The following is a 17,039-nucleotide window of genomic DNA, read 5'->3' as shown; positions in this document are numbered from 1 at the left end:
CCAAAAATCCAAAGGGGTTAGCCTTACTTTTTGGGTCATTTTCGGAGCCGAGAATTTCTCGTCTCGGAATCGATTTGTATGACCTCTTCTAGAGTAATTGGACCACCAGGAACTCAGAAAACACATCAAAAACAGTGTGGGACCAGCAGCAGAGAAATGACGATGAAAATCATGAGTTTTTCGGCCGTAACTTTTCAGCTATCGCTCGCAGCGTATTAGGACTGCGGTTAATCGATTCCTCTTGCAAAATTACGTCGGAATAGTGCCTCATTGAATTGATTGCAGCACTTCTCAAAATCGTCGAAATTTTCGCCAAAAATCCAAAGGGGTTAGCCTTACTTTTTTGGTCATTTTCGGAGCCGAAAATTTCTCGTCTCGGAATCAATTTGTATGACCTCTTCTAGAGTAATTGGACCACCAGGAACTCAGAAAACACATCAAAAACAGTGTGGGACCAGCAGCAGAGAAATGACGATGAAAATCATGAGTTTTTCGGCCGTAACTTTTCAGCTATCGCTCGCAGCGTATTGGGACTGCGGTTAATCGATTCCTTTTGCAGAATTACGTCGGAATAGTGCCTCATTGAATTGATTGCAGCACTTCTCAAAATCGTCGAAATTTTCGCCAAAAATCCAAAGGGGTTAGCCTTACTTTTTTGGTCATTTTCGGAGCCGAAAATTTCTCGTCTCGGAATCGATTTGTATGACCTCTTCTAGAGTAATTGGACCACTAGGAACTCAGAAAACACATCAAAAACAGTGTGGGACCAGCAGCAGAGAAATGACGATGAAAATCACGAGTTTTTCGGCCGTAACTTTTCAGCTATCGCTCGCAGCGTATTAGGACTGCGGTTAATCGATTCCTCTTGCAAAATTACGTCGGAATAGTGCCTCATTGAATTGATTGCAGCACTTCTCAAAATCGTCGAAATTTTCGCCAAAAATCCAAAGGGGTTAGCCTTCCTTTTTGGTCATTTTCGGAGCCAAAAATTTCTCGTCTCGGAATCAATTTGTATGACCTCTTCTAGAGTAATTGGACCACCAGGAACTCAGAAAACACATCAAAAACAATGTGGGACCAGCAGCAGAGAAATGACGATAAAAATTATGAGTTTTTCGGCCGTAACTTTTCAGCTATCGCTCGCAGCGTATTGGGACTGCGGTTAATCGATTCCTCTTGCAAAATTACGTCGGAATAGTGCCTCATTGAATTGATTGCAGCACTTCTCAAAATCGTCAAAATTTTCGCCAAAAATCCAAAGAAGTTAGCCTTACTTTTTTGGTTATTTTCGGAGCCGAAAAATTCTCTTCTCGAAATCGATTTGTATGACCATTTCTAGAGTAATTGGACCACCAGGAACTCAGAAAACACTTCAAAAACAATGTGGGACCAGCAGCAGAGAAATGACGATGAAAATCATGAGTTTTTCGGCCGTAACTTTTCAGCTATCGCTCGCAGCGTATTGGGACTGCGGTTAATCGATTCCTCTTGCAAAATTACGTCGGAATAGTGCCTCATTGAATTGATTGCAGCACTTCTCAAAATCGTCGAAATTTTCGCCAAAAATCCAAAGGGGTTAGCCTTACTTTTTTGGTCATTTTCGGAGCCGAAAATTTCTCGTCTCGGAATCGATTTGTATGACCTCTTCTAGAGTAATTGGACCACCAGGAACTCAGAAAACACATCAAAAACAGTGTGGGACCAGCAGCAGAGAAATGACGATGAAAATCATGAGTTTTTCGGCCGTAACTTTTCAGCTATCGCTCGCAGCGTATTGAGACTGCGGTTAATCGATTCCTCTTGCAAAATTACGTCGGAATAGTGCCTCATTGAATTGATTGCAGCACTTCTCAAAATCGTCGAAATTTTCGCCAAAAATCCAAACGGGTTAGCCTTACTTTTTTGGTCATTTTCGGAGCCGAAAATTTCTCGTCTCGGAATCGATTTGTATGACCTCTTCGAGAGTAATTGGACCACCAGGAACTCAGAAAACACATCAAAAACAGTGTGGGACCAGCAGCAGAGAAATGACGATGAAAATCATGAGTTTTTCGGCCGTAACTTTTCAGCTATCGCTCGCAGCGTATTGGGACTGCGGTTAATCGATTCCTCTTGCAAAATTACGTCGGAATAGTGCCTCATTAGATTGATTGCAGCACTTCTCAAAATCGTCGAAATTTTCGCCAAAAATCCAAAGGGGTTAACCTTACTTTTTTGGTCATTTTCGGAGCCGAAAATTTCTCGTCTCGGAATCGATTCGTATGATCATTTCTAGAGTAATTGGACCACCAGGAACTCAGAAAACACATCAAAAACAGTGTGGGACCAGCAGCAGAGAAATGACGATGAAAATCATGAGTTTTTCGGCCGTTACTTTTCAGCTATCGCTCGCAGCGTATTGGGACTGCGGTTAATCGATTCCTCTAGCAAAATTACGTCGGAATAGTGCCTCATTGAATTGATTGCAGCACTTCTCAAAATCGTCGAAATTTTCGCCAAAAATCCAAAGGGGTTAGCCTTACTTTTTTGGTCATTTTCGGAGCCGAAAATTTCTCGTCTCGGAATCAATTTGTATGACCTCTACTAGAGTAATTGGACCACCAGGAACTCAGAAAACACATCAAAAACAGTGTGGGACCAGCAGCAGAGAAATGACGATGAAAATCATGAGTTTTTCGGCCGTAACTTTTCAGCTATCGCTCGCAGCGTATTGGGACTGCGGTTAATCGATTCCCCTTGCAAAATTACGTCGGATTAGTGCCTCATTGAATTGATTGCAGCACTTCTCAAAATCGTCGAAATTTTCGCCAAAAATCCAAAGGGGTTAGCCTTACTTTTTTTGTCATTTTCGGAGCCGAAAATTTCTCGTCTCGGAATCAATTTGTATGACCTCTTCTAGAGTAATTGGACCACCAGGAACTCAGAAAACACTCTAAAAACAGTGTGGGAACAGCAGCAGAGAAATGACGATGAAAATCATGAGTTTTTCGGCCGTAACTTTTCAGCTATCGCTCGCAGCGTATTGGGACTGCGGTTAATCGATTCCTCTTGCAAAATTACGTCGGAATAGTGCCTCATTGAATTGATTGCAGCACTTCTCAAAATCGTCGAAATTTTCGCCAAAAATCCAAAGGGGTTAGCCTTACTTTTTGGGTCATTTTCGGAGCCGAGAATTTCTCGTCTCGGAATCGATTTGTATGACCTCTTCTAGAGTAATTGGACCACCAGGAACTCAGAAAACACATCAAAAACAGTGTGGGACCAGCAGCAGAGAAATGACGATGAAAATCATGAGTTTTTCGGCCGTAACTTTTCAGCTATCGCTCGCAGCGTATTAGGACTGCGGTTAATCGATTCCTCTTGCAAAATTACGTCGGAATAGTGCCTCATTGAATTGATTGCAGCACTTCTCAAAATCGTCGAAATTTTCGCCAAAAATCCAAAGGGGTTAGCCTTACTTTTTTGGTCATTTTCGGAGCCGAAAATTTCTCGTCTCGGAATCAATTTGTATGACCTCTTCTAAAGTAATTGGACCACCAGGAACTCAGAAAACACATCAAAAACAGTGTGGGACCAGCAGCAGAGAAATGACGATGAAAATCATGAGTTTTTCGGCCGTAACTTTTCAGCTATCGCTCGCAGCGTATTGGGACTGCGGTTAATCGATTCCTCTTGCAAAATTACGTCGGAATAGTGCCTCATTAGATTGATTGCAGCACTTCTCAAAATCGTCAAAATTTTCGCCAAAAATCCAAAGGGGTTAACCTTACTTTTTTGGTCATTTTCGGAGCCGAAAATTTCTCGTCTCGGAATCGATTCGTATGATCATTTCTAGAGTAATTGGACCACCAGGAACTCAGAAAACACATCAAAAACAGTGTGGGACCAGCAGCAGAGAAATGACGATGAAAATCATGAGTTTTTCGGCCGTTACTTTTCAGCTATCGCTCGCAGCGTATTGGGACTGCGGTTAATCGATTCCTCTTGCAAAATTACGTCGGAATAGTGCCTCATTGAATTGATTGCAGCACTTCTCAAAATCGTCGAAATTTTCGCCAAAAATCCAAAGGGGTTAGCCTTACTTTTTGGGTCATTTTCGGAGCCGAGAATTTCTCGTCTCGGAATCGATTTGTATGACCTCTTCTAGAGTAATTGGACCACCAGGAACTCAGAAAACACATCAAAAACAGTGTGGGACCAGCAGCAGAGAAATGACGATGAAAATCATGAGTTTTTCGGCCGTAACTTTTCAGCTATCGCTCGCAGCGTATTAGGACTGCGGTTAATCGATTCCTCTTGCAAAATTACGTCGGAATAGTGCCTCATTGAATTGATTGCAGCACTTCTCAAAATCGTCGAAATTTTCGCCAAAAATCCAAAGGGGTTAGCCTTACTTTTTTGGTCATTTTCGGAGCCGAAAATTTCTCGTCTCGGAATCAATTTGTATGACCTCTTCTAGAGTAATTGGACCACCAGGAACTCAGAAAACACATCAAAAACAGTGTGGGACCAGCAGCAGAGAAATGACGATGAAAATCATGAGTTTTTCGGCCGTAACTTTTCAGCTATCGCTCGCAGCGTATTGGTACTGCGGTTAATCGATTCCTTTTGCAGAATTACGTCGGAATAGTGCCTCATTGAATTGATTGCAGCACTTCTCAAAATCGTCGAAATTTTCGCCAAAAATCCAAAGGGGTTAGCCTTACTTTTTTGGTCATTTTCGGAGCCGAAAATTTCTCGTCTCGGAATCGATTTGTATGACCTCTTCTAGAGTAATTGGACCACTAGGAACTCAGAAAACACATCAAAAACAGTGTGGGACCAGCAGCAGAGAAATGACGATGAAAATCACGAGTTTTTCGGCCGTAACTTTTCAGCTATCGCTCGCAGCGTATTAGGACTGCGGTTAATCGATTCCTCTTGCAAAATTACGTCGGAATAGTGCCTCATTGAATTGATTGCAGCACTTCTCAAAATCGTCGAAATTTTCGCCAAAAATCCAAAGGGGTTAGCCTTACTTTTTTGGTCATTTTCGGAGCCGAAAATTTCTCGTCTCGGAATCAATTTGTATGACCTCTTCTAGAGTAATTGGACCACCAGGAACTCAGAAAACACATCAAAAACAGTGTGGGACCAGCAGCAGAGAAATGACGATGAAAATCATGAGTTTTTCGGCCGTAACTTTTCAGCTATCGCTCGCAGCGTATTGGGACTGCGGTTAATCGATTCCTCTTGCAAAATTACGTCGGAATAGTGCCTCATTGAATTGATTGCAGCACTTCTCGAAATCGTCGAAATTTTCGCCAAAAATCCAAAGGGGTTAGCCTTACTTTTTTGGTCATTTTCGGAGCCGAAAATTTCTCGTCTCGGAATCGATTTGTATGACCTCTTCTAGAGTAATTGGACCACTAGGAACTCAGAAAACACATCAAAAACAGTGTGGGACCAGCAGCAGAGAAATGACGATGAAAATCATGAGTTTTTCGGCCGTAACTTTTCAGCTATCGCTCGCAGCGTATTGGGACTGCGGTTAATCGATTGCTCTTGCAAAATTACGTCGGAATAGTGCCTCATTAGATTGATTGCAGCACTTCTCAAAATCGTCGAAATTTTCGCCAAAAATCCAAAGGGGTTAGCCTTACTTTTTTGGTCATTTTCGGAGCTTAAAATTTCTCGTCTCGGAATCGATTCGTATGATCATTTCTAGAGTAATTGGACCACCAGGAACTCAGAAAACACATCGAAAACAGTGTGGGACCAGCAGCAGAGAAATGACGATGAAAATCATGAGTTTTTCGGCCGTAACTTTTCAGCTATCGCTCGCAGCGTATTGGGACTGCGGTAAATCGATTCCTCTTGCAAAATTACGTCGGAATAGCGCCTCATTGAATTGATTGCAGCACTTCTCAAAATCGTCGAAATTTTCGCCAAAAATCCAAAGGGGTTAGCCTTACTTTTTTGGTCATTTTCGGAGCCGAAAATTTCTCGTCTCGGAATCAATTTGTATGACCTCTTCTAGAGTAATTGGACCACCAGGAACTCAGAAAACACATCAAAAACAGTGTGGGACCAGCAGCAGAGAAATGACGATGAAAATCATGAGTTTTTTGGCCGTAACTTTTCAGCTATCGCTCGCAGCGTATTGGGACTGCGGTTAATCGATTCCTCTTGCAAAATTACGTCGGAATAGTGCCTCATTGAATTGATTGCAGCACTTCTCAAAATCGTCGAAATTTTCGCCAAAAATACAAAGGGGTTAGCCTTACTTGTTTGGTCATTTTCGGAGCCGAAAATTTCTCGTCTCGGAATCAATTTGTATGACCTCTTCTAGAGTAATTGGACCACCAGGAACTCAGAAAACACATCAAAAACAGTGTGGGACCAGCAGCAGAGAAATGACGATGAAAATCATGAGTTTTTCAGCCGTAACTTTTCAGGTATCGCTCGCAGCGTATTGGGACTGCGGTTAATCGATTCCTCTTGCAGAATTACGTCGCAATGGTGCCTCATTGAATTGATTGCAGCACTTCTTGAAATCGTCGAAATTTTCGCCAAAAATCCAAAGGGGTTAGCCTTCCTTTTTGGTCATTTTCGGAGCCGAAAATTTCTCGTCTCGGAATCAATTTGTATGACCTCTTCTAGAGTAATTGGACCACCAGGAACTCAGAAAACACATCAAAAACAATGTGGGACCAGCAGCAGTGAAATGACGATGAAAATTATGAGTTTTTCGGCCGTAACTTTTCAGCTATCGCTCGCAGCGTATTGGGACTGCAGTTGATCGATTCCTCTTGCAAAATTACGTCGGAACGGTGCCTCATTGAATTGATTGCAGCACTTCTCAAAATCGTCGAAATTTTCGCTAAAAATCCAAAGGGGTCAGCCTTACTTTTTTGGTTATTTTCGGAGCCGAATAATTCTCTTCTCGGAATCGATTTTTATGACCATTTCTAGAGTAATTGGACCACCAGGAACTCAGAAAACACAACAGAAACAGCGTGGGACCAACAGCAGAGAAATGACGATGAAAATCATGAGTTGTTTGGCCGTAACTTTTCAGCTATCGCTCGCAGCGTATTGGGACTGCGGTTAATCGATTCCTTTCGCAAAATTACGTCGGAATAGTGCCTCATTGAATTGATTGCAGCACTTCTCAAAATCGTCGAAATTTTCGGTAAAAATCCAAAGGGGTTAGCCTTACTTTTTTGGTCATTTTCGGAGACGAAAATTTCTCGTCTCGTAATCAATTTGTATGACCTCTTCTAGAGTAATTGGACCACCAGGAACTCAGAAAACACATCAAAAACAGTGTGGGACCAGCAGCAGAGAAAGGACGATGAAAATCATGAGTTTTTCGGCCGTAACTTTTCAGCTATCGCTCGCAGCGTATTGGGACTGCGGTTAATCGATTCCTTTTGCAAAATGACGTCGGAATAGTGCCTCATTAGATTGATTGCAGCACTTCTCGAAATCGTCGAAATTTTCGCCAAAAATCCAAAGGGGTTAGCCTTATTTTTTTGGTCATTTTCGGAGCTGAAAATTTCTTGTCTCGCAATCGATTTGTATGATCATTTCTAGAGTAATTGGATCACCAGGAACTCAGAAAACACATCAAAAACAGTGTGGGACCAGCAGCAGAGAAATGACGATGAAAATCATGAGTTTTTCGGCCGTAACTTTTCAGCTATCGCTCGCAGCGTATTGGGACTGCGGTTAATCGATTCCCCTTGCAAAATTACGTCGGATTAGTGCCTCATTGAATTGATTGCAGCACTTCTCAAAATCGTCGAAATTTTCGCCAAAAATCCAAAGGGGTTAGCCTTATTTTTTTGGTCATTTTCGGAGCTGAAAATTTCTCGTCTCGCAATCGATTTGTATGATCATTTCTAGAGTAATTGGATCACCAGGAACTCAAAAAACACATCAAAAACAGTGTGGGACCAGCAGCAGAGAAATGACGATGAAAATCATGAGTTTTTCGGCCGTAACTTTTCAGCTATTGCTCGCAGCGTATTGGGACTGCGGTTAATCGATTCCCCTTGCAAAATTACGTCGGATTAGTGCCTCATTGAATTGATTGCAGCACTTCTCAAAATCGTCGAAATTTTCGCCAAAAATCCAAAGGGGTTAGCCTTACTTTTTTGGTCATTTTCGGAGCCGAAAATTTCTCGTCTCGGAATCAATTCGTATGACCTCTTCTAGAGTAATTGGACCACCAGGAACTCAGAAAACACTTCAAAAACAATGTGGGAACAGCAGCAGAGAAATGACGATGAAAATCATGAGTGTTTCGGCCGTAACTTTTCAGCTATCGCTCGCAGCGTATTGGGACTGCGGTTAATCGATTCCTCTTGCAAAATTACGTCGGAATAGTGCCTCATTGAATTGATTGCAGCACTTCTCAAAATCGTCAAAATTTTCGCCAAAAATCCAAAGGGGTTAGCCTTACTTTTTTGGTCATTTTCGGAGCCGAGGATTTCTCGTCTCGGAATCGATTTGTATGACCTCTTCTAGAGTAATTGGACCACCAGGAACTCAGAAAACACATCAAAAACAGTGTGGGACCAGCAGCAGAGAAATGACGATGAAAATCATGAGTTTTTCGGCCGTAACTTTTCAGCTATCGCTCGCAGCGTATTAGGACTGCGGTTAATCGATTCCTCTTGCAAAATTACGTCGGAATAGTGCCTTATTGAATTGATTGCAGCACTTCTCAAAATCGTCGAAATTTTCGCCAAAAATCCAAAGGGGTTAGCCTTACTTTTTTGGTCATTTTCGGAGCCGAAAATTTCTCGTCTTGGAATCAATTTGTATGACCTCTTCTAGAGTAATTGGACCACCAGGAACTCAGAAAACACATCGAAAACAGTGTGGGACCAGCAGCAGAGAAATGACGATGAAAATCATGAGTTTTTCGGCCGTAACTTTTCAGGTATCGCTCGCAGCGTATTGGGACTGCGGTTAATCGATTCCTCTCGCAAAATTACGTCGGAATAGTGCCTCATTGAATTGATTGCAGCACTTCTCAAAATCGTCGAAATTTTCGCCAAAAATCCAAAGGGGTTAGCCTTACTTTTTTGGTCATTTTCGAAGCTGAAAATTTCTCGTCTCGCAATCGATTTGTATGATCATTTCTAGAGTAATTGGACCATCAGGAACTCAGAAAACACATCAAAAACAGTGTGGGACCAGCAGCAGAGAAATGACGATGAAAATCATGAGTTTTTCGGCCGTAACTTTTCAGCTATCGCTCGCAGCGTATTGGGACTGCGGTTAATCGATTCCTCTTGCAAAATTACGTCGGAATAGTGCCTCGTTGAATTGATTGCAGCACTCCTCAAAATTTTCGAAATTTTCGCCAAAAATCCAAAGGGGTTAGCCTTACTTTTTTGGTCATTTTCAGAGCCAAAAATTTCTCGTCTCGGAATCGATTTTTATGACCTCTTCTAGAGTAATTGGACCACCAGGAACTCAGAGAACACATCAAAAACAGTGTGGGACCAGCAGCAGAGAAATGACGATGAAAATCATAAGTTTTTCGGCCGTAACTTTTCAGCTATCGCTCGCAGCGTATTGGGACTGCGGTTAATCGATTCCTTTTGCAAAATTACGTCGGAATAGTGCCTCATTAGATTGATTGCAGCACTTCTCAAAATCGTCGAAATTTTCGCCAAAAATCCAAAGGGGTTAGCCTTACTTTCTTGGTCATTTTCGGAGCTGAAAATTTCTCGTCTCGCAATCGATTTGTATGATCATTTCTAGAGTAATTGGACCACCAGGAACTCAGAAAACACATCAAAAACAGTGTGGGACCAGCAGCAGAGAAATGACGATGAAAATCATGAGTTTTTTGGCCGTAACTTTTCAGCTATCGCTCGCAGCGTATTGGGTCTGCGGTTAATCGATTTCTCTAGCAAAATTACGTCGGAACAGTGCCTCATTGAATTGATTGCAGCACTTCTCAAAATCGTCGAAATTTTCGCCAAAAATCCAAAGGGGTTAGCCTTACTTTTGTGGTCATTTTCGGAGCCGAAAATTTCTCGTCTCGGAATCAATTTGTATGACCTCTTCTAGAGTAATTGGACCACCAGGAACTCAGAAAACACTTCAAAAACAATGTGGGACCAGCAGCAGAGAAATGACGATGAAAATCATGAGTTTTTCGGCCGTAACTTTTCAGCTATCGCTCGCAGCGTATTGTGACTGCGGTTAATCGATTCCTCTTGCAAAATTACGTCGGAATAGTGCCTCATTGAATTGATTGCAGCACTTCTCAAAATCGTCGAAATTTTCGCCAAAAATCCAAAGGGGTTAGCCTTACTTTTTTGGTCATTTTCGGAGCCGAAAATTTCTCGTCTCGGAATCAATTTGTATGACCTCTTCTCGAGTAATTGGACCACCAGGAACTCAGAAAACACATCAGAAACAGTGTGGGACCAGCAGCAGAGAAATGACGATGAAAATCATGAGTTTTTCGGCCGTAACTTTTCAGCTATCGCTCGCAGCGTATTGGGACTGCGGTTAATCGATTCCTCTTGCAAAATTACGTCGGAATAGTGCCTCATTGAATTGATTGCAGCACTTCTCAAAATCGTCGAAATTTTCGCCAAAAATCTAAAGGGGTTAGCCTTACTTTTTTGGTCATTTTCGGAGCCGAAAATTTCTCGTCTCGGAATCGATTTGTATGACCTCCTCTAGAGTAATTGGACCACCAGGAACTCAGAAAACACATCAAAAACAGTGTGGGACCAGCAGCAGAGAAATGACGATGAAAATCATGAGTTTTTCGGCCGTAACTTTTCAGCTATCGCTCGCAGCGTATTGGGACTGCGGTTAATCGATTCCTCTTGCAAAATTACGTCGGAATAGTGCCTCATTAGATTGATTGCAGCACTTCTCAAAATCGTCGAAATTTTCGCCAAAAATCCAAAGGGGTTAGCCTTACTTTTTTGGTCATTTTCGGAGCTGAAAATTTCTCGTCTCGGAATCGATTCGTATGATCATTTCTAGAGTGATTGGACCACCAGGAACTCAGAAAACACATCAAAAACAGTGTGGGACCAGCAGCAGAGAAATGACGATGAAAATCATGAGTTTTTCGGCCGTAACTTTTCAGCTATCGCTCCCAGCGTATTGGGACTGCGGTTAATCGATTCCTCTAGCAAAATTACGTCGGAATAGTGCCTCATTGAATTGATTGCAGCACTTCTCAAAATCGTCGAAATTTTCGCCAAAAATCCAAAGGGGTTAGCCTTACTTTTTTGGTCATTTTCGGAGCCGAAAATTTCTCGTCTCGGAATCAATTTGTATGACCTCTTCTAGAGTAATTGGACCTCCAGGAACTCAGAAAACACTTCAAAAACAATGTGGGAACAGCAGCAGAGAAATGACGATGAAAATCATGAGTTTTTCGGCCGTAACTTTTCAGCTATCGCTCGCAGCGTATTGGGACTGCGGTTAATCGATTTCTCTTGCAAAATTACGTCGGAATAGTGCCTCATTGAATTGATTGCAGCACTTCTCAAAATCGTCGAAATTTTCGCCAAAAATCCAAAGGGGTTAGCCTTACTTTTTTGGTCATTTTCGGAGTCGAAAATTTCTCGTCTCATAATCAATTTGTATGACCTCTTCTAGAGTAATTGGACCACCAGGAACTCAGAAAACACTTCAAAAACAATGTGGGACCAGCAGCAGAGAAATGACGATGAAAATCATGAGTTTTTCGGCCGTAACTTTTCAGCTACCGCTTGCAGCGTATTGGGACTGCGGTTAATCGATTCCTCTTGCAAAATTACGTCGGAATAGTGCCTCATTGAATTGATTGTTGCACTTCTCAAAATCGTCGAAATTTTCGCCAAAAATCCAAAGGGGTTAGCCTTACTTTTTTGGTCATTTTTGGAGCTGAAAATTTCTCGTCTCGGAATCGATTTGTATGACCTCTTCTAGAGTAATTGGACCACCAGGACTTCAGAAAACACATCAAAAACAGTGTGGGACCAGCAGCAGAGAAATGACGATGAAATTCATGAGTTTTTCGGCCGTAACTTTTCAGCTATCGCTCGCAGCGTATTGGGACTGCGGTTAATCGATTCCTCTTGCAAAATTACGTCGGAATAGTGCCTCATTGAATTGATTGCAGCACTTCTCAAAATCGTCGAAATTTTCGCCAAAAATCCAAAGGGGTTAGCCTTACTTTTTTGGTCATTTTCGGAGCCGAAAATTTCTCGTCTCGGAATCGATTTGTATGACCTCTTCTAGAGTAATTGGACCACCAGGAACTCAGAAAACACATCAAAAACAGTGTGGGACCAGCAGCAGAGAAATGACGATGAAAATCATGAGTTTTTCGGCCGTAACTTTTCAGCTATCGCTCGCAGCGTATTGGGACTGCGGTTAATCGATTCCTTTTGCAAAATTACGTCGGAATAGTGCCTTATTAGATTGATTGCAGCACTTCTCAAAATCGTCGAAATTTTCGCCAAAAATCCAAAGGGGTTAGCCTTACTTTTTTGGTCATTTTCGGAGCTAAAAATTCCTCGTCTCGCAATCGATTTGTATGATCATTTCTAGAGTAATTGGACCACCAGGAACTCAGAAAACACATCAAAAACAGTGTGGGACCAGCAGCAGAGAAATGACGATGAAAATCATGAGTTTTTCGGCCGTAACTTTTCAGCTATCGCTCGCAGCGTATTGGGACTGCGGTTAATCGATTTCTCTTGCAAAATTACGTCGAAATAGTGCCTCATTGAATTGATTGCAGCACTTCTCAAAATCGTCGAAATTTTCGCCAAAAATCCAAAGGGGTTAGCCTTACTTTTTTGGTCATTTTCGGAGCTGAAAATTTCTCGTCTCGGAATCGATTCGTATGATCATTTCTAGAGTAATTGGACCACCAGGAACTCAGAAAACACATCAAAAACAGTGTGGGACCAGCAGCAGAGAAATGACGATGAAAACCATGAGTTTTTCGGCCGTAACTTTTCAGCTATCGCTCGCAGCGTATTGGGACTGCGGTTAATCGATTCCTCTTGCAAAATTACGTCGGAATAGTGCCTCATTAGATTGATTGCAGCACTTCTCAAAATCGTCGAAATTTTCGCCAAAAATCCAAAGGGGTTAGCCTTACTTTTTTGGTCATTTTCGGAGCTGAAAATTTCTCGTCTCGGAATCGATTCGTATGATCATTTCTAGAGTGATTGGACCACCAGGAACTCAGAAAACACATCAAAAACAGTGTGGGACCAGCAGCAGAGAAATGACGATGAAAATCATGAGTTTTTCGGCCGTAACTTTTCAGCTATCGCTCCCAGCGTATTGGGACTGCGGTTAATCGATTCCTCTAGCAAAATTACGTCGGAATAGTGCCTCATTGAATTGATTGCAGCACTTCTTAAAATCGTCGAAATTTTCGCCAAAAATCCAAAGGGGTTAGCCTTACTTTTTTGGTCATTTTCGGAGCCGAAAATTTCTCGTCTCGGAATCAATTTGTATGACCTCTTCTAGAGTAATTGGACCTCCAGGAACTCAGAAAACACTTCAAAAACAATGTGGGAACAGCAGCAGAGAAATGACGATGAAAATCATGAGTTTTTCGGCCGTAACTTTTCAGCTATCGCTCGCAGCGTATTGGGACTGCGGTTAATCGATTCCTCTTGCAAATTTACGTCGGAATAGTGCCTCATTGAATTGATTGCAGCACTCCTCAAAATCGTCGAAATTTTCGCCAAAAATCCAAAGGGGTTAGCCTTACTTTTTTGGTCATTTTCGGAGCCGAAAATTTCTCGTCTCATAATCAATTTGTATGACCTCTTCTAGAGTAATTGGACCACCAGGAACTCAGAAAACACTTCAAAAACAATGTGGGACCAGCAGCAGAGAAATGACGATGAAAATCATGAGTTTTTCGGCCGTAACTTTTCAGCTACCGCTTGCAGCGTATTGGGACTGCGGTTAATCGATTCCTCTTGCAAAATTACGTCGGAATAGTGCCTCATTGAATTGATTGTTGCACTTCTCAAAATCGTCGAAATTTTCGCCAAAAATCCAAAGGGGTTAGCCTTACTTTTTTGGTCATTTTTGGAGCTGAAAATTTCTCGTCTCGGAATCGATTTGTATGACCTCTTCTAGAGTAATTGGACCACCAGGAACTCAGAAAACACATCAAAAACAGTGTGGGACCAGCAGCAGAGAAATGACGATGAAATTCATGAGTTTTTCGGCCGTAACTTTTCAGCTATCGCTCGCAGCGTATTGGGACTGCGGTTAATCGATTCCTCTTGCAAAATTACGTCGGAATAGTGCCTCATTGAATTGATTGCAGCACTTCTCAAAATCGTCGAAATTTTCGCCAAAAATCCAAAGGGGTTAGCCTTACTTTTTTGGTCATTTTCGGAGCCGAAAATTTCTCGTCTCGGAATCGATTTGTATGACCTCTTCTAGAGTAATTGGACCACCAGGAACTCAGAAAACACATCAAAAACAGTGTGGGACCAGCAGCAGAGAAATGACGATGAAAATCATGAGTTTTTCGGCCGTAACTTTTCAGCTATCGCTCGCAGCGTATTGGGACTGCGGTTAATCGATTCCTTTTGCAAAATTACGTCGGAATAGTGCCTTATTAGATTGATTGCAGCACTTCTCAAAATCGTCGAAATTTTCGCCAAAAATCCAAAGGGGTTAGCCTTACTTTTTTGGTCATTTTCGGAGCTGAAAATTTCTCGTCTCGCAATCGATTTGTATGATCATTTCTAGAGTAATTGGACCACCAGGAACTCAGAAAACACATCAAAAACAGTGTGGGACCAGCAGCAGAGAAATGACGATGAAAATCATGAGTTTTTCGGCCGTAACTTTTCAGCTATCGCTCGCAGCGTATTGGGACTGCGGTTAATCGATTCCTCTTGCAAAATTATGTCGAAATAGTGCCTCATTGAATTGATTGCAGCACTTCTCAAAATCGTCGAAATTTTCGCCAAAAATCCAAAGGGGTTAGCCTTACTTTTTTGGTCATTTTCGGAGCCGAAAATTTCTCGTCTCGGAATCGATTTGTATGACCTCCTCTAGAGTAATTGGACCACCAGGAACTCAGAAAACACATCAAAAACAGTGTGGGACCAGCAGCAGAGAAATGACGATGAAAATCATATGTTTTTCGGCCGTAACTTTTCAGCTATCGCTCGCAGCGTATTGGGACTGCGGTTAATCGATTCCTCTTGCAAAATTACGTCGGAATAGTGCCTCATTAGATTGATTGCAGCACTTCTCAAAATCGTCGAAATTTTCGCCAAAAATCCAAAGGGGTTAGCCTTACTTTTTTGGTCATTTTCGGAGCTGAAAATTTCTCGTCTCGGAATCGATTCGTATGATCATTTCTAGAGTGATTGGACCACCAGGAACTCAGAAAACACATCAAAAACAGTGTGGGACCAGCAGCAGAGAAATGACGATGAAAATCATGAGTTTTTCGGCCGTAACTTTTCAGCTATCGCTCCCAGCGTATTGGGACTGCGGTTAATCGATTCCTCTAGCAAAATTACGTCGGAATAGTGCCTCATTGAATTGATTGCAGCACTTCTTAAAATCGTCGAAATTTTCGCCAAAAATCCAAAGGGGTTAGCCTTACTTTTTTGGTCATTTTCGGAGCCGAAAATTTCTCGTCTCGGAATCAATTTGTATGACCTCTTCTAGAGTAATTGGACCTCCAGGAACTCAGAAAACACTTCAAAAACAATGTGGGAACAGCAGCAGAGAAATGACGATGAAAATCATGAGTTTTTCGGCCGTAACTTTTCAGCTATCGCTCGCAGCGTATTGGGACTGCGGTTAATCGATTCCTCTTGCAAAATTACGTCGGAATAGTGCCTCATTGAATTGATTGCAGCACTCCTCAAAATCGTCGAAATTTTCGCCAAAAATCCAAAGGGGTTAGCCTTACTTTTTTGGTCATTTTCGGAGCCGAAAATTTCTCGTCTCATAATCAATTTGTATGACCTCTTCTAGAGTAATTGGACCACCAGGAACTCAGAAAACACTTCAAAAACAATGTGGGACCAGCAGCAGAGAAATGACGATGAAAATCATGAGTTTTTCGGCCGTAACTTTTCAGCTACCGCTTGCAGCGTATTGGGACTGCGGTTAATCGATTCCTCTTGCAAAATTACGTCGGAATAGTGCCTCATTGAATTGATTGTTGCACTTCTCAAAATCGTCGAAATTTTCGCCAAAAATCCAAAGGGGTTAGCCTTACTTTTTTGGTCATTTTTGGAGCTGAAAATTTCTCGTCTCGGAATCGATTTGTATGACCTCTTCTAGAGTAATTGGACCACCAGGAACTCAGAAAACACATCAAAAACAGTGTGGGACCAGCAGCAGAGAAATGACGATGAAATTCATGAGTTTTTCGGCCGTAACTTTTCAGCTATCGCTCGCAGCGTATTGGGACTGCGGTTAATCGATTCCTCTTGCAAAATTACGTCGGAATAGTGCCTCATTGAATTGATTGCAGCACTTCTCAAAATCGTCGAAATTTTCGCCAAAAATCCAAAGGGGTTAGCCTTACTTTTTTGGTCATTTTCGGAGCCGAAAATTTCTCGTCTCGGAATCGATTTGTATGACCTCTTCTAGAGTAATTGGACCACCAGGAACTCAGAAAACACATCAAAAACAGTGTGGGACCAGCAGCAGAGAAATGACGATGAAAATCATGAGTTTTTCGGCCGTAACTTTTCAGCTATCGCTCGCAGCGTATTGGGACTGCGGTTAATCGATTCCTTTTGCAAAATTACGTCGGAATAGTGCCTTATTAGATTGATTGCAGCACTTCTCAAAATCGTCGAAATTTTCGCCAAAAATCCAAAGGGGTTAGCCTTACTTTTTTGGTCATTTTCGGAGCTGAAAATTTCTCGTCTCGCAATCGATTTGTATGATCATTTCTAGAGTAATTGGACCACCAGGAACTCAGAAAACACATCAAAAACAGTGTGGGACCAGCAGCAGAGAAATGACGATGAAAATCATGAGTTTTTCGGCCGTAACTT

The sequence above is a fragment of the Diprion similis genome, chromosome 8 (genome assembly GCF_021155765.1).
Source record: "Diprion similis isolate iyDipSimi1 chromosome 8, iyDipSimi1.1, whole genome shotgun sequence".
Classification (NCBI taxonomy): Eukaryota; Metazoa; Arthropoda; class Insecta; order Hymenoptera; family Diprionidae; genus Diprion; species Diprion similis.
Note: the sequence above shows the minus strand (reverse complement) of the source record.